The 19,317-nt window shown below is 34.9% G+C and overlaps 1 non-coding gene across 1 annotated transcript; it reads right to left on the bottom strand.

Moving 5' to 3' along the window:
- Positions 1-13,459: 13,459 nt before the first annotated feature.
- On the bottom strand, positions 13,460-19,018 carry LOC104430470. The gene is made up of 4 exons (XR_005553139.1): positions 18,953-19,018; positions 18,680-18,810; positions 13,746-13,814; positions 13,460-13,544 (listed from the first exon to the last, which is right to left on the bottom strand). It is a non-coding gene; the product is annotated as a histidine-containing phosphotransfer protein 1 (transcript).
- Positions 19,019-19,317: the final 299 nt, after the last annotated feature.

Genomic DNA, 19,317 nt, shown 5'->3' with positions numbered 1-19,317 from the left:
AAAGAACCGGAATATTCGTACAAAGAAGGGCTTCAAATGAACTTTTGAAAGAGGGATTGTGCATGTTTATTTCAACTAATGCTATCGCTACCGTTAGTTTTTTTTCTTTTGCTATGTAAACTATCGGTCAACAGTTACTATTTGTTTTAATCTTCTTTGACACTAAAATGGATGTGGATTCTAACTTCTAAGCTTAAACCAACAGTATGATAACAATTTTGGAAGCTAGGAGACCGAATTCTGTATCATGGCATATTCATTTAATAGTCTATTAAGAGTAGTTGTATTTTTTTTTTTATTAATTTTCTTGGTCAAGCTATTTTAGAATTATGGGTTGGAAATTGATATTATTTGCATTAAATGTACAACGTCATTGATATTTTGCTTTTTAGGAATATTGCGAGGATGACCCTGCTAGTTATTCTTGATCGATTTGATGGTAAACCTGGCTATTTTCGTATGTAAACCATGATGCCCTTCTTTCTTCAAGAGCTTGTCCCAAGATCTTCTAATTAATCTTTCAAGATGATTAAAGTCAGCTTGTTTTGGGTGATTTGCTTTTGTTGTTGCTTGGATTGTGACTCTGAAGCGTAGTTTATTATGCTTCGAGTTTATTGTGAATTTGTCTTTATAGTTAAGGATATTAACTTATTACTATAAGCCTAAAAAAAAGAGCAACTTTGAAACAAGGCTTCAACACAGGTTCAGTCTTTGGTTAGCTTTGGGCTGTAGTAGAATGATTTGTAATTGAGGAAAGAACACATGTATAGTTCATATTTGCTCCATGGTTAATAAATTTGTCAAAGATGAATATTCAATTGATTGGTTTAATCAATTTCACAAAAGCATTGCGTGGAATCTCAATTCAATCCAAAAATTCAAGAAACACTACAGAAAAACAATTCCAAATTAGGTTTATATGGGCAATTAAAGGGAAACACGTGTGTCAAGTGATGTTGGGTGTGAAATTACTGTCATAAATAAGTTGTTCATTATATTAACATTGGTCAAAAATCTTCCATTAGATGAGTGCAAGTCCCAATTGCCAAAGAAAGCACTCTCCAACGACTCATTTTTCCTGGAATATTTAGGATATTGTGTTGTTGTGATATTAAGTTGGGAAATATGATCAAACTCCACGTAATATTAATATCAATTCAAAACGTCATTAAACATATAATAACTATACTATTAGTTGAAGCATACCTAAATATACCACTACTTGGAGCATACAAATGGACATCGAAGTTCAACAAATATAAATATAAACGAAAATGAACATCCAAGTTCAACAAGCATAAATATAAACAAACATCTAAGTTCAGAGATTGAGGCTATTCAGGAGGCGGCGGCTTGGTGATAGTTCAGCTCAGGATGCAACGGCTTGGAGATAGTTTAGTTTAGGTTACGGGGGCTTAGAGATCGGTTGATGATGATTCATTTACTACAGCTACAAGAGAAGGTGGAGGAGGCATAAATGCAACAAGAAAACTTTCCTCATTTTCAAAACCATTATCCTTGTGAAATTTTTACATGATATCTTCACATGCTTCCCAACTCTTAAGGGATTTATATTATTCCCATAAACGCCCTCTATCTCTTATCTTCGAGCATGGTTCTCCTCCAATTCGAGCCCTAACCCTAGCTCTAAATGAAGTGGGAGTAAATGATTTTAGTAAAAGTGAGCTATTCAAGAAGAAGTGAGATGAGAAAAAGATTTATACTTACTTTGTTGATTCTCCGCCTAATAGGGGGTTCTTGGAAAAATCCTCCAAAAAACATTTATCGTTATAAAAGTCATTGTCCTTGAAAAATTTTCATATGATACTGTCATATGCACTCTTATGAAGGATTTGATAGTGTTTCCACATGAACTTTCTATTTTCTATCTCAAAACTTTTCATTTTTATTTTCATTTTTCGAAGGACGATACATGTTGTTGAGATATGCTCGAACTCAAATGAACTAAAAGGAAAAGATTGAAGAGCAAGTGAGACGGTGGGAGTGAGAGGAAGAAGAGGAAGAGTTTTTATAAAATAAAAATTAACAATCAATTAGCAATCAACGTCCGATTGCAGCTGTGCACATAAAACCTGCCATTTAGAGTTTCAAAGGACACTCGGATGTGGATGGGAGATTAGAAATGGTAAATAAATTTAAAATTCCATGAACAAAAGAAAGAGGAGAGGAAGAGAGAAGTGGGTACCCGTCTTGCTCTTGTCCCATCGCATAATAAAGACGCCCACGTAACAAAAAAAAGCAAATAATAAAGACACCAAATGCAGATGGGCCCACACCAAAGGGAAAGAAAGGCGTGGTGGACCTAGCAAAATAGAGAAATATAAAATAAAATAAAGGAAGAAGAAGATGGAGCCGGTGGGTAAAATTTAGAGAAGAGTGAAGCACAACTAGCTCGCCCATCTCGATCCCTTCTTTCTTTTTCTTCTTATTGTAATTAAAAAAATAATTGATGGATATTATAAGATTTACTAGCCCAAATATTTACATATTTTTATGAGACGTATTTTCTATTTGTTTCTTTATTTGGTTATATCTTCGTTGCGCATGCGCGCGCGTGCACACACACACATATATTTGTTTGAAGAATCACACTCCCCAAATGGGATTCGTGATTTTCTCAGGAATGACAAATTGATATTGGTTCCCTAAGAAAACAAGAGGTGGATGAGGCATTCAGTCTTCACTCCCCTTGCCCTTAGCTTTAATGAACATAAAACTCTTCATTTTTAAGTTTCCTATATTTTATAATCAATCGGAACTACTAAGTCCAAAAACTAATGCTAGGTATAAAAAAAATTGATTGAGAAACTTAATATCATATTACATATTTTTAAGTCATGTCAATGTTATGTCATTCGTTAATGATATGTGTTAATAATATGTGTACCATTATAATGCAAAATAGGAGCATGTGATTGATGGAAAAACCATACAAGAATCATATAAAAGGAAAAAAAATTAATTGCGATTATGCTAGGACCTAATAATATAACTAAATCAATTAGAATGCTCAATGACAATTTTCTTTTTAAGATTTAAAACTCGAGTTAGAATATTTACATGCATTACTATGGGTATAATATGTCATATTGCCCATATATATACACACACAATAAATTTATTCTTGCGCGAGCAATATTCTGCCCCTCCTATGTAATTAAAGAGCATAATAGGATTAGGGTTTCTTCTTCCCATATGAAGGGACCACGAATAATTGGTTTTAATTTTGGAGTACACCACCAACATATTGAAATCATGGATATTAGTTACTACCATTCAAAGTACAACTTACATATTTGTCTGTCAAAATTTTAAAATATCCCCAAAAAAATGAAATTTAGGAATTAACATATATTGAAAAAATTGAGTTACAATAACAGAACATTCAAATTAGGCACGATATATTTAGTAGAAATCTAAATCCCCACTATGGTAAGTATTTAGGTATTTCTTTATTATAGGGCTTTTTTTAAGTGTCTCCATAAGTCCATTCACTTATGAAGTATTTTAGTAGATGTAATTAACATCCCACATCATTCCTATTTCTTGTGAGCTCATTTGGGTAAAGTCAAGATGCCCGTTTTAAACTTGGAATGATGTGATCTTGGGAATTATTATTGAAATTCTAAACTCGAATCTATCGAATTTGTACCAATCTTTATAGTAAGTATCATTTCATGCGAATAGTTATAATTATTTTTCAACTTGATTAGTAATTGGGAAGATTGGTCACATACATTTCATAAAAAAGAGCGAGCCAAAAAGAAGTGGAAAGATTCTAAAAACTTGAGAAGTTTCGATTATGAAGATAAGTCACATACGTTACATAACATAACGAGTCATATTGCCTCCAAATGTGGTATCCTATAAATCTTCCTTTCAAATGGTTATAATCCAAATACAAACTTCTTATTGGGAAAGACATTGAACAAATTTGTCCCAAACGATTGCATCCTTTGAGTTTTCTTGTAGGTATCCACTCTTTTCTTTTTCCTATTGATGGGTGAAAATATATAAATCCATCTTTTTTATCCGATTAGGAACTTTGAGTGTGATTGTTTATCAACTGTTGCAACCCTTGAATTTTCTTCATGGACAGTCACAACCTTTTACCTCTTCTTGAATCCAAAAAAGTCGCATTTTCCCCCAAACGTTATTGGAGGCATTTTTCACATGTATGGCGCTTGTAAATCATCCTCCTAAAGCATATTCTTATGTTAATTCTTTTGTTTGGATACCTTTTTTAATCTTCACGCTAATATTGAAATAAACCACCACCATATAGGAGTTTGCTTGAAGCATCATAAATATAGAGTTGTCAACACATATTCACACATATATAGTTAATGAATTAAATTATAGATAAATTGTTTAAGCATAAAATTCTAAACATATTTTTTCTTACATAATTAGTATAATGAAGTAAATACATCAATTGTTGAGCCACGTCTGACACCGAGTTTTCTTTCATTCTATGTTCAGATTTCCAGTGCCGTTTTGTCCATGAGGCAGAAGCATTAATCTTTTTTTTTCTCCTTGGCAAGGTCTACGATTCATTGTGTTAGCTCCCTATTCCATTATGCCCTTCTTGAAATTTATGCAACTTTCTTTCCTAAATGAAATGCATATTTAAATTCCACACCAAAAAAATGCATATTTAAATGAATATATGAAATTGAGGTATCTGATTTTAATTTTTTTGCCAAGAAATTATTTATGTATCTAGATTGCTTGATAAACGTCATTGTTAAAAATGTATACACAAATAATAACCACAACCAAATGCAGTCGATATCTCATCTGTGGCGTGTTAAGAATTTCGAGTCATCAACACAAAAAGCTAACTTAATTATGAAAAGTTCAATTTAGGACTTAATGGGGGCGAAAGTGCCTTGAAGAAGGACATCGGAATAAGTTAGAGAGGGTCATGTTCCTATAATACAAGTACATGCTTTTTCGTGATCAATCTGATATGTGATGTCAAATGTAAGTAGTGAGATGTTCAAGTCTTATTATCTCAAGTTGATTTCTTAGGGAAAATGTTACACAACATCCTCGCATTTTAACTATATACCAATTTGCACATTGAGTTTTAGAAACCTACAATTAATGCCCCAAGTTGCATCTAACCTATGGTCCTATTTATGAATTGGCCATTCTCCCAATTTTACCCTCTCCCACCATTCCAAATCCACCCATGATGAAAAGCCACTTGCCCAAAACCCCAACCCATCCACCCATTCTAGATAAAATTGTTAGGTGCGAAAGCGCAATCCCACGATCTCCATAATTAGAGTAAGAACACATATAATTGAGTAAAAAGATTAATGTTATTTTCGAATCCATTGTTCCTGATGCAGAAAATCGATGATCCAAGCGCAAATGCTTCTCTTTTATTACCTTTTGTATCACTGACTCAATAAAACAGCTCATCACCCTTAGTGCCTAGTAAACACTTCTTTGTGAGGATAATTGTGTGTGTTAGGGTTAGAGGAGAGATTTGAGTATCTATGGTGGATAATCCGACAAATATGTTGCCCAAACCAATTCCTTTGATCAAGTTCAAGCATTGCTTGGACTTGATTGTCATTTTCACCATTTGACTTGCTTAGGTGGAGTTGGTGGTATTTCATTCCTTGTTTCTTACATTGAGTACGCTTACGTAGGCTTAAGGATGTGCATCATCAATTCCGCCGTTTTAGGGGTGGCCTTGTATATGGTTACTTTTGGTGTTGAGGGAGAGAGGTCTTGTGGTATTTGGCATAATGTTCTTTTGTAGATTTAATGTCAATGTTGAAATTTGTTGATTTTTGACTTTCAAATTAAGAGAAATGGGTATTTTAGATCATTTACCTTTATTTTAGGGATTCCTAAAGGGAGATTATAAAAGAAATGTGTTTAATACACATCTCTAACCCTAGCCTCTATATCATTTCCTGTTTTATTTTTTCTTATCTTCTTGTTGGATATTTATATTTTGTGGCTCATCAAGTGGTTTTAGAGCTTTTTGGATTGTCCTCTCATGCTGTTTGTTGAAGATAGTAAAACTACTCTCTCTCCTCGTGGTTCTTCCTGTTTTGGATTTTTGACGTAAGTCTTGCTTCTCGTGTAATTTTGATTCTTTCATTCTTTGCTACTTGTTCTTAGATTGGTGCATCTTTGATTGACATTTTTCGACAACAAATTGGTGCTAGAGCGAAGGAATTTAGGTCTTTTTGTTTGAGATGGCATCTATTAAGTCGAAGTGGCACTTTTCAATGGCCAAAACAATTTTGGGCTATGGAGGATCAAGATGAAGGCGTTCCTGTGTCAGGAAGGTTTGGTTAGAGTTTTGGATGGAAATTATCCCGACGATATGACTACGATTGATATCAAGAAGATGGAAGAAAAGGCGCATAGCACCATCCAATTGTTGTTATCCAATAAGGTGCTTTGCGAAGTTGCGGGTGAAGGAACAGTTTCAGGATTGTGGAATAAGCTTGAGAGCTTCTATATGAAGAAATATCTTATGACAAGATTATTTGTGAAACAACATCTTTATATGCTAAAGATGCATAAAAGGTACTATCCTAGAATATCTCAATGAATTTAATAAAATCATTATGGATATGGAAAATCTAGATCTGAAGTTAGATGATGAATCGGGCTCTATTTATATCAACAAATTTCTCCTCTCTTCTTGCCAATTCAATTGCCAAACCACATGAATACAAACATCTTTCAAATGTACATGTCCTTCTCACATATGATGGAAAGGACAAACTTGAGGACAACTTATGTTGATTTCTAAATATACATCTTAAGATATACCAATTTAGGATGACAAATTTCAAGAATATGAGCTCAAAATTATATTTTACAATAATTATATCAGGATGACTACTACTGACACTAATATGTAATAGTGCTACAGTCTCCTAAAATTTTCAACAATATATTACTTACTCAGTAAAAAATAGCTGTTCGGATCCAAAAAGATGTAATGTGTTTTAACTATGTATATGCCTCTGCTAGGAATGTTTTTGAGGTATCAAGTGAGTAGGATTTCAGAAGCCGAAAGCATTTTAAAGGATCAGTCATTGTTTATTTAGACATGTAGAAATCTAAGTTGCAAATTTAGGTTTTTAATTAACTTGAAACCTATTTGTGTCACTATTTATATTAGCAGTTTTCTCCTTTAATATAATAACAAGTCTAATGAGATTCTTGACCTTTGCTATAAAGAATAAAATGCGCATGGGATTTCTAGAATTGAGTCCTCAAGAGAAGATGAATACTATAGACATAGGAAGATTTATCTAGTAAAATTTTTACTGCGATTATTAGATTCTAGATAAGTACTAAAATGAGTTACTGATTAAACATAACACTCATGAAATTCCACATTGTTACCTCTAAAACTTCGACTTCTGGTCCTTCAATGGCAGGAGTTGCATATATGGAGACGGCCGCAAAACTAGGTCGATGAATGCTATCCCCACGTTAATCCCTTGTTTGGGGGAAATGTGAGTCCCAATCGACCCCCCAAATGGTGGCTACCCTAGTATTGGTCCCTTGTTGAGTAGGAATGGCGGGGATATTGGTCCCTGTCGAGTAGGAATGACAAGGATAAAACGATCTGGTGGCGGTGGTAGTGGATGAGGTGGTTCTGTTTAATGGTGCTCCAGACTTTTTCCTTTCTTTTTTTAATCAAAAAGTTTGTTTAGTTCTTTTTTTTTTTGGTTGAAAAGGTCGTTTGGTTCGAAAAAGTAGTAATGAGCTTTTGAGGGAGTTGTTGATTCGTATGAATCCTATGTTTCAATATAAAGTTTCGTAATAGTCTGTTCCTAGTATCTATGTAGGCAAATATAATTGCCATTAATTTTTCGGAGAAGTTGGCTTTTTCGCCTAAAGCTCCCCACGGTTAAAATTGCTATTGAGTAACATCAAAGTACATACAAAAAAGGGCCATAAATACTTTGTATCACTAATTGAAAAGTACATCATGCAATGGAACGTATCTTATTTTCCACGAATTAAATGCACTTATTGCATCGTCATGAGAGAGATCAAGTGGAAATAATTTTCTTCACAAGAAGAGAGCCTTTTAATTCTTCATTTTTTCCTTTAGGATACACAATCCTATACTCATACACACTAAGAGAAAAAAACATGTACTTTTCTCTTTTTAAGAAGTAACCCTCAAAATAACACCTAGGTGGTTATTTTCTTTAAATTTTGGGCTGTGGGCTCTTTTGAGTTATGGCCTAGGTTAGCCCAACATGGGTGGCCTAATAACAATAAAACTCATTATCTCCCACTCGGCCATGATGGGCTAAATATAACCCTCTCTTCTATGCAATATTCATACTAGTAAATAATTCGTGCAACTAACATACTATGAGTAGACATTGGCTTTTTCCATTAGCTTGCCACTCAAGTAATACTAAGGATCAATATACCTATATTAGACAAACAATCAGTGGTATTAGACAAAAACTATTAGTGGTATGATAAACCAAAAATGAACTTACCTGAAATTCCCCATTATGCACACGGATACATGTGTATTCGTCCCAAAAGTGAACTTGGCAAGTCCAAAGTTTGCGACCTGGAATCAAAATGTTAGCTTTCATAACAATAACTTGAATTCAATAAACAACTTATTGATATTATCATGTCTTCGCACCTTAGCATCAAAATCAGAGCCCAAAAGAATATTGGAGGACTTGATGTCGTAATGAATAACTTTGGGATTACCAGAAAGGTCAAATCAATAAAAATGAAACCCGAAAATTATAGTAGTAATGATAAGGTTTTTTTTTTTTTTTTGAAAAAAATACTCACTCTCTTCATGTAAGTAAGCCAAACCTTGTGCAAAACCTAAAACCACCTTCATCCTCTTAGGCCAAGGAATGATAGGGTGATCAAGACTTGCAATAACATTTGGGGTAGTTATAATCAATCGGTTTTGAGCTTTGAAATAACTAAGGATACATGATAGATACTGATCGTGCAAATGAGAGTCTAGCGTGTTGTTTGGGACGAATTCATAAACTATTATTCTGAATGTGTTGGAAACGCAATATCCAACCAAAAAGATGAGGCGAGGGTGGTGGATATGGTCGATGATATTGACTTCTGCTCAAAACACCCTCTTCCCTTGCCAACTTCTAGCTTCTAGTTACTTGATGACAACTAATTCCTTGCTCGGGAGTACTCTCTTATGAATGAGCGCAAAATCACCTTCATTGAGTAGACTAGAATAAAAAAAGCAAGCTCTAGAAACTCTTTTCAACGTGGGTACAGAGACATTCGTTTTAATGCACGATCGTGGGCGATCGTGCAAGAACGGTCAGCGGTATAAACATAAATATGAAGATTGCACTCACCCCTCGATTCACAAGCACACAACCTCAATGTGAACACCTTGGAGCTGTAGATGGACATAACTAGGCCTATGCAAATTGCGGGATGCTACGTAAAACACAAACGAGAGAATAAAGTTGCTATTACCCATGAGAGCTTCATGCCACTGCAATAAATGTTGACGAGGCATGTGTCAAGGACCCCGAGTGAAAAACTCATCCCCTTGAGGTTGATCAGTATAAAATTCAACCTCCTTTCCATGTCTAGGCGGAAGATGGGGATAGGCAAGGTTTTTGCCACGTGGACTATGATGGGTAAGAGCATTTTCCAATTGGTAGAGGTCAAGTCTACCTTTTTTCAGTTTGCATCATTCGGTGAAAACTTCACTAATCACTCTCTCTCCCGCCCAATATAGAACTCAGCAAAATGTGGACTTCCAACGGGTTGATGTTCATGTGGACCGGTAAGAGGGCCAAAGTCGTAGGTATAAATAAAGTTTCCTTCTTTCTTCAAATGAATGCGTCATATTTTATAGTTTATTTTTTTCTCTAAAGAAAGCCTTTTCCTGGAAGAATGTCACTTTCTATAATTGCTTTTGCTGAGAGTGGCATTTCATTTGCAAAGGTGAAATCTTAAGCTTTGAGACAGTTACTTTTCTCCTTGTTTGATCCGTTCATTGATGCTGCTCTCCATTATTTCTTCAGCATTCCTGGGTTTTTCAGTTTACATCATTCGGTGAAAACTTCCCTAATCACTCTCTCTCCCGCCCAATATAGAACTCAGCAAAATGTGGACTTCCAACGGGTTGATGTTCATGTGGACCGGTTAGAGGGCCAAAGTCGTAGGTAGTTCTAATGTATATCGTGCCATTTGAGTACTAGCTAGCACTATGTGTGACACTACATCTCTCAAATTACATATCTAGTCAGACATTGCTTGTGAAGTGATACTCAACTAAAAACCTAGTCTAGGATTCACTTGAAAAACAAAATGAAATTAAGGGTAAATGACATATTTTTGGGTGAAAAGTTAGTTTTTCACTCGAGGTTGACCTTAGATCAAAGGGTTGATCAAAGAGTCAACGTGAAAGTCAACCATTTGATATTTTAGTTTTTTTCTAAAAATCGAGCTGGAAATAGCTTTAAAAAATAATGTAAAAGAAAAAAATGAAAAATGGCACTTTTTTGTTTGGAAATGAACTTTGTCAAACTCAGAATCCCAAATCCCAATTTTCTATGTTTTTAATGAGTTGATTAAAAATCATGTGTCAATAATATCGAGCTAATATTTATGCTAAGAATAAATGCTTTCATAAAGATATTTAAAAACATTATTGAATTATATATAAATAATTGTACTTATATTAATTTAAATATTGTTTATAATTTTCAGATGTTAAATTTTCAAGCTTTTGTGCTTCATTTTTCTTGATAACATTTTGATTAATGTGTAAATTAGGAAATTAAAATATCAAGATCAACAACCCAATGCAATTCTAGATGAGGCTATTGTTATAACATAAAAATCATAAGTTAAGATACTCTTATATGAAACTATTTTAATATTTATAAATTCTAAAATGGTACAACGATAAAGGAAAATATAGCTATTTTTTTTTTGTTGATTCAGGAAACAAATTGAAATGAAAATTTATTCTAAAATCTAGGCAATAGTGTAACTAGGAAAACCTAAGAATAGTAGCAATGATTGATTTGATTTTATTATGAAAAGTTGATGAGCTGGACTAAACGAATTAAAAGTTTAGATACTATATTGAACATGTACGACTAGGGCAATGACCATAATAAACTAATTAAAAGTCGAATTAGAATTGCACGTTGAGGCAATGTTGAGGTACTAGTAGCATGATTTTGTCCTATTTAAAGCAAACAACTTATTGGCTTGAAGACAAATTGGCTGTCTTGTTTTGTTCCATGTGAGTTCCTGTTTGTTTAAGGGTGAAAAACAATAGAACTGAGCATGAATGTAGGTCAGATGCAATTACAGAGGAGGTTGGTTGATTACAAGAACTCGCCAATAATGGAGGTAAGAATCACACAAAATCTTGTGAAGTCTTTAAGTGGCTCTGTCTCTTTCTTTCTGCTCATTCTTTAGGTTGACCCATCAATGTTCTTTTTATGCTTTATGATGTGCTTTGTTTGTTTGCCTTTTGGGTGAGGTAGGGGATCTTGGATTCTCAGTACTTACAGCTTCTGGAGCTGCACGATGAGAGCAACCCAAATTTAGTAGTGGAAGTGGTGTCTCTTTTCCACTAAAGAGTAGAGATGTGCATATGTTCATTGCACAACCCATTTTTGCTTTGAAAGTTCTAATGTATATCGTGCCATTTGAGTACTAGCTAGCACTATGTGTGACACTACACTCTCAAATTTCTAGTCAGACATTGCTTGTGAAGTGATACTGAACTAAAAACCTAGTCTAAAATAGTCATCATCCAATGCATGAAGCAAGATGGTCAGCAACCACTGACCATCATGCACGACCGCTGACCATCTTGCTTCGTGGATTGGATGATGACTATTTTAGACTAGGTTTTTAGTTGAGTATCACTTCACAAGAAATGTCCTTCTTTCTTCAAATGAATGCGTCATATTTTATAGTTTAGTTTTTTCTCTAAAGAAAGCCTTTTTCCTGGAAGAATGTCACTTTCTATAATTGCTTTTGCTGAGAGTGGCATTTCATTTGCAAAGGTGAAATCTTAAGCTTTGAGAGAGTTTTTGATGAGAAAGTCGATGACTTTGATTGACAGCATTGTAGCACCGAGACTTAAGAATGCCTACATAGCCTTCCGCCACTTCTGCAACACATGTCAGGAGATCGTGCATGAACGGTCGGCAGTTGCCGACCGTTCGTGCATTGGATGATGACTATTTTAGACTAGGTTTTTAGTTGAGTATAACATGTGAGTTCCTGTTTGTCTAAGGGTGAAAAACAATAGAACTGAGCATGAATGTAGGTGAGATGCAATTACAGAGGAGGTAGGTTGATTACAAGAACTCGCCGATAACGGAGGTAAGAATCACACAACTTCCCTACAAACGCAATATAGAGAAAAACATAATGATTATTTACTATATCATGTATGAGGAAAATCCATGTCCTATGAAATCACTAAATCTTCAAGGATTAGAAAATTCTTATAAAGGAGGATACTAAAAATTGTAAACGAGGGACTTGCAGAAAATGGAAATGTACCGGTATAGAGAATAGAATTTAGAGGGAAAAGGGTGGGCTTATTTGTAGGGTTTAGAAAGGGAGATTGTCGATATCACAGAAATAGTTTAAATTACTATTAGACTTTCAATTAAGTTGATTAGAACTTTTTTCTTAAAGGCTGAATAGAATTTCCTTCATTGATGAAAACCACGTACAAATTCTTTTGATTTCTCGTAGATTGGATAAAACAAGAGTGCTTACATGTGTCAAATAGGGGAAATAAAAGTAGCTGAGTGTTTGTTGAGGAGGAAGGGGCACATAAAGTGAGTGATGTCAAAAATAAATCATTCTACTCGAAAGAGGCAATAAATTGAAAATTGTCGAAATTGATAAGTGATAACGCCATCGAATTTTTCCACTAAAGAGTAGAGATGTGCATATGTTCATTGCACAACCCGTTTTTGCTTTGAAAGTTCTAATGTATATTGTGCCATTTGAGTACTAGCTAGCACTATGTGTGACACTACATCTCTCAAATTTCTAGTCAGTCATTGCTTGTGAAGTGATACTCAACTAAAAACCTAGTCTAAAATAGTCATCATCCAATGCACGAAGCAAGATGGTCAGCAACCACTAACCATCATGCACGAAATCGTGCAAGAACGGTCGTGGTTGCCGACCGTTCTGGCACGATCGCCCACGATCGTGCATTAAAACGAATGTCTCTATACCCACGTTGTACCCACGTTGAAAAGAGTTTCTAGAGCTTGCTTTTCACAAGGAGGAGTTCTTGTCTCATGTGTTCCAGACATCTCAGGTACTTGCAACAAAAAATTACTCTCTTGCCTCATTATCTTGAGGTCCCATGATAGGGAGAACTTCGCATTCATAAACAAAAGATTTGGGGAAAAACTCACACAGGAATGTTTGTCTCCTGACATGTGTTGCGGAAGTGGCGGAAGGCTATGCAGGCATTCTTAAGTCTCGGTGCTCCAATGCTGTCAATCAAAGTCATCGACTTTCTCATCAGAAACTGTCTCAAAGCTTAAGATTTCACCTTTGCAAATGAAATGCCACTCTCAGCAAAAGCAATTATAGAAAGTGACATTCTTCCAGGAAAAAGGCTTTCTTTAGAGAAAAAAAATAAACTATAAAATATGACGCATTCATTTGAAGAAATAAGGAAACTTTATTTATACCTACGACTTTGGCCCTCTAACCGGTCCACATGAACATCAACCCGTTGGAAGTCCACATTTTGCTGAGTTCTATATTAGGCGGGAGAGAGAGTGATTATTGAAGTTTTCACCGAATGATGCAAACTGAAAAAACCCAGGAATGCTGAAGAAATAATGGAGAGCAGCATCAATGAACGGATCAAACAAGGAGAAAAGTAAGATGGCTGGTGCGTTTACAGTTCTCTGGACTGATCGTTGAGCAGCTGCTCAGCATTAGTGAAGAAAAGAGACGCCACTTCCACTACTAAATTTGGGTTGCTCTCATCTTGCAGCTCCAGAAGCTGTAAGTCTTGAGAATCCAAGATCCCCTACTCTCACCCAAAAGGCAAACAAACAAAGCACATCATAAAGCATAAAAAGAACATTGATGGGTCAACCTAAAGAATGAGCAGAAAGAAAGAGACAAAGCCACTTAAAGACTTCACAAGATTTTGTTTTGTCCTATTTAAAGCGAACAGCTTATTGGCTTGAAGACAAATTAGCTGTCTTGTTTTGTTCCATGTGAGTTCCTGTTTGTTTAAGGGTGAAAAACAATAGAACTGAGCATGAATGTAGGTCATAAATGATATGCCCACAACATACAATGAAAGTTGGACCTTGTTATTCAATCATGTATAAACTCACCTGTTAATTGCGGAAACCGGTTCACCGCGATGACGACGTGACGGCGGCCGAAATCTTAATTTTCGGCGGTGTCGGCGAAAACTTGGAACGGGCCTAAAACGAGCCCAACAAATCTCAGCGCAAATCTCACCTTTGCAAATGAAATGCCACTCTCAGCAAAAGCAATTATAGAAAGTGACATTCTTCCAGGAAAAGGCTTTCTTTAGAAAAAAAATAAACTATAAAATATGACGCATTCATTTGAAGAAAGAAGGAAACTTAACTGAATATTGCAAAATTTTCAACAAACAAATCAAATTAACACTAAAAGAAATGTTTTGTTGCATTTTTTATTTTTCTAACTTTTTGGTCAAAAATTAGACCAAAAGTCAACCATTTAGTTTACTTTTTCTAAAAAGTTAATTTTTGAGCCAAATTTTGAATTTTTGAAGAATTCACTTGAAAAAAAAAAAATGAAATTAAGGCTAAATGACATCTTTTGGGTGAAAAGTTAGTTTTTCACTCGGGGTTGACCTTAGATTAAAGGGTTGATCAAAGAGTTAACGCGAAAGTCAACCGTTTGATATTTTAGTTTTTTTCTAAAAATCGAGCTGGAAATAGCTTTAAAAAATAATGTAAAAGAAAAAAAAAGAAAAATGGCACTTTTTTTGTTTGGAAATGAACTCTGTCGCACTCAGAATCCCAAATCCCAATTTTCTATGTTTTTTAATGAGTTGATTAAAAATCATGTGTCAATAATATCAAGCTAATATTTATGCTAAGAATAAATGCTTTCATAAAGATATTTAAAAACATTATTGAATTATATATAAATAATTGTACTTATATTAATTTAAATATTGTTTATAATTTTCAGATGTTAAATTTTCAAGCTTTTTGTGCTTCATTTTTCTTGATAACATTTTGATTAATGTGTAAATTAGGAAATTAAAATATCAAGATCAACAACCCAATGCAATTCTAGATGAGGCTATTGTTATAACATAAAAATCATAAGTTAAGATACTCTTATATGAAACTATTTTAATATTTATAAATTCTAAAATGGTACAACGGTAAAGGAAAAGATAGCTATTTTTTTTTTTTTTTTTTTTTTTGTTGATTCAGGAAACAAATTGAAATGAAAATTTATTCTAAAATCTAGGCAATAGTGTAACTAGGAAAACCTAAGAATAGTAGCAATGATTGATTTAATTTTATTATGAAAAGTTGATAAGCTGGACTAAACGAATTAAAAGTTTAGATACTATATTGAACATGTACGACTAGGGCAATGACCATAATAAACTAATTAAAAGTCGAATTAGAATTGCACGTTGAGGCAATGTTGAGGTACTAGTAGCATGATTTTGTCCTATTTAAAGCGAACAGCTTATTGGCTTGAAGACAAATTGGCTGTCTTGTTTTGTTCCATGTGAGTTCCTATTTGTTTGAGGGTGAAAAACAATAGAACTGAGCATGAATGTAGGTTAGATGCAATTACAGAGGAGGTTGGTTGATTACAAGAACTCGCCGATAACGGAGGTAAGAATCACAAAAAATCTTGTGAAGTCTTTAAGTGGCTCTATCTCTTTCTTTCTGCTCATTTTTTAGGTTGACCCATCAATGTTCTTTTTATGCTTTATGATGTGCTTTGTTTGTTTTCCTTTTGGGTGAGAGTAGGGGATCTTGGATTCTCAGTATTTACACAGCTTCTGGAGCTGCAAGATGAGAGCAACCCAAATTTAGTAGTGGAAGTGGCTTCTCTTTTCTTCACTGATGCTGAGCAGCTGCTCAACGATCTGTGCAGAGAATTGTAAATGCACCAGCCATCTTACTTTTCTCCTTGTTTGATCCGTTCATTGATGCTGCTCTCCATTATTTCTTCAGCATTCCTGGGTTTTTTCAGTATGCATCATTCGGTAAAAACTTCACTAATCACTCTCTCTCCCGCCCAATATAGAACTCAGCAAAATGTGGACTTCCAACAGGTTGATGTTCATGTGGACCGGTTAGAGGGCCAAAGTCGTAGGTATAAATAAAGTTTCCTTCTTTCTTCAAATGAATGCGTCATATTTTATTGTTTATTTTTTTCTCTAAAGAAAGCCTTTTTCCTTGGAAGAATGTCACTTTCTATAATTTATTTTGCTGAGAGTGACATTTCATTTGCAAAGGTGAAATCTTAAGCTTTGAGACAGTTTCTGATGAGAAAGTCGATGACTTTGATTGACAGCATTGTAGCACCGAGATTTAAGGATGCCTGCATAGCCTTCCGCCACTTCTGCAACACATGTCAGGAGACAAACATTCATGTGTGAGTCTTTCCCCAAATCTTTTGTTTATGAATGCGAAGTTATCTCCCTATCATGGGACCTCAAGATAATGAGGCAAGAGAGTAATTTTTTGTTGCAGGTACCTAAGATGTCTGGAACACACGAGACAAGAATTCCTCCTTGTGAAAATCAAGCTCTAGAAACTCTTTTCAACGTGGGTACAACGTGGGTACAGAGACATTCGTTTTAATGCACGATCGTGGGCGATGGTGCAAGAACGGTCGGCAACCACGACCGTTCTTGCACGATTTCGTGCATGATGGTTAGCGGTTGCTGACCATCTTGCTTCGTGCATTGGATGATGACTATTTTAGACTAGGTTTTTAGTTGAGTATCACTTCACAAGCAATGTCTGACTAGATATGTAATTTGAGAGATGTAGTGTCACACATAGTGCTAGCTAGTACTCAAATGGCATGATATACGTTACAACTTTCAAAGAAAAAACGGGTTGTGCAATGAACATATGCACATCTCTACTCTTTAATTGAAAAATTTGATGGCGTTATCACTTATCAATTTCGACCATTTTCTATTTATTGCCTCTTTCGAGTAGAATGATTTATTTTGGACATCACTCACTTTATGTGCCCCTTCCTCCTCAACAAACACTCAACTACTTTTATTTCCCTATTTGACACATGTAAGCGCTCTTGTTTTATCTAATCTACGAGAAATCAATAGAATTAGTATGTAGTTTTCATCAATGAAGGAAATTCTATTCAGCCTCTAAGAAAAAAGTTCTAATCAACTTAATTGAAAGTCTAATCGTAATTTAAACTATTTCCGTGATATCGACTATCTCCCTTTCTAAACCCCACAAATAAGCCCACCCTTTTCCCTCTAAATTCTATTCTCTATACCGGTACATTTCCATTTTCTGCAAGTCCCTCGTTTACCATTTTTAGTATCCTCCTTTATAAGAATTTTCTAATCCTTGAAGATTTAGTGATTTCATAGGACATGGATTTTCTTCATACATGATATAGTAAATAATCATTATGCTTTTCTCTATATTGTGTTTGTATCAATAGCCATATCATTGTAGGGAAGTTGTAAACTCGCTTTGGGACATATAATATATATGCAAATGTATAGATGCTTTGATGTTATTTTAAGGTTTTTCTAGTGTTTTTTGTCATTTTTAGGTCAAGCGAATGGGTGGCCCGTAGACAAAAGGCGAGGAGACCCGCAACAATTCAGAAAACAACAATAAAAGCACAAATCAAAGACTGTTTTAATATTTAAATCTTAAATTACTCATTCATCCATATTTTGTACTAGGCCACGTGAACACGAGTATTAGGAGTTTTGTAACAACTTTTAGTCTTTTAAAGTAGTTGCAAGGATCCCACGACCCACGAAATGCTCTTTTAAAGCAGTTGCAAGGATCCCACGAAATCTTTCAAAACGTACTATGTAAACTAACTTTGAGGGATTCTTTAGCATTTATAGCCTCCATTTGAACTGTTCTTCCACAGGTTATGGAAAACGTTTCTCTGTTTCTTTATTTAAAGCCACCAACTGGTGATCTGTCTTGTCTTGTTCTGTGTGCAAAGCATCGACTTTCTCATTAAAACGTACATTACTGTCTCTACTATCCAAAGCTCAATATTTTAACTTTTCCAATGAAATACCACTCTTAGGAAAAGTAATTAAGTGAATTCTTCCAGAAAAGCTCCTTTAAAAAAAATGAATGAGTAAAAGTTGACTCATTCATTTGCAGAAAGGAGGAACTTTATCTACACTGCAACTGCTGCCCTTCATCTTGTGCTTGAGCTTGTGCCTTTTGAAGTCCACATTTTGCTGAGTTCTATATTTTGGAGAGAGAGATTAATGAACATTTCACAGGATAAGCAAACAAAAATGTCCCAGGAATGATGAAGAGATAAAGAACAGAGCATCAAGAAACAGGAGCGAATCGGGGAAAAATATAAATAAGATGGCTGGTGTGTTTACAGATCTATGGAGAGATCATCGAGCAGCTTCTCAGAATCAGCGAGGAAAAGATACACCACTTCCACTACAAATTCCGGGTTGCTCTCATCTTGCAGTTCATGAAGTTCCTAGTATTGAGAATCCAGAATCCCCTACTCTCACCCAGAAGGCCAAATAAAAGCCCATCACAAAGCAAAAAAATAAAAAATAATCGACAGATGAACCTGTTGCAATAGCAGAGAGAGAGAGAGAGAGAACCATTGGAGATTTCGCATGAGTTTGTGTAATTCTTACCTCCTTGAACATGGCGTTCTTGTAATCAGCCAACCTCTTCTGCATTTGTACCAGATCCGCATCCATGCTCTGATCTGTTAGTTTTCTCACCCCCTCAAACAAACATTAACTCACACAGAACAAGACAAGACAGATCACCAGTTGGTGGCTTTAAATAAAGAAACAGAGAAACGTTTTCTAGAACCTCTGGAAGAACAGTTCAAATGGAGGCTATAAATGCTAAAGAATCCCTCAAAGTTAGTTTACATAGTACGTTTTGAAAGATTTCGTAGGATCCTTGCAACTGCTTTTAAAAAAGAGCCTTTCGTGGGTCGTGGGATCCTTGCAACTGCTTTAAAAGACTAAAAGTTGTTACAAAACTCCTA

Source organism: Eucalyptus grandis, chromosome 7 (assembly GCF_016545825.1).
Source record: "Eucalyptus grandis isolate ANBG69807.140 chromosome 7, ASM1654582v1, whole genome shotgun sequence".
Classification (NCBI taxonomy): Eukaryota; Viridiplantae; Streptophyta; class Magnoliopsida; order Myrtales; family Myrtaceae; genus Eucalyptus; species Eucalyptus grandis.
Note: the sequence above shows the minus strand (reverse complement) of the source record. Positions and strands in the feature narration are given on the sequence as shown.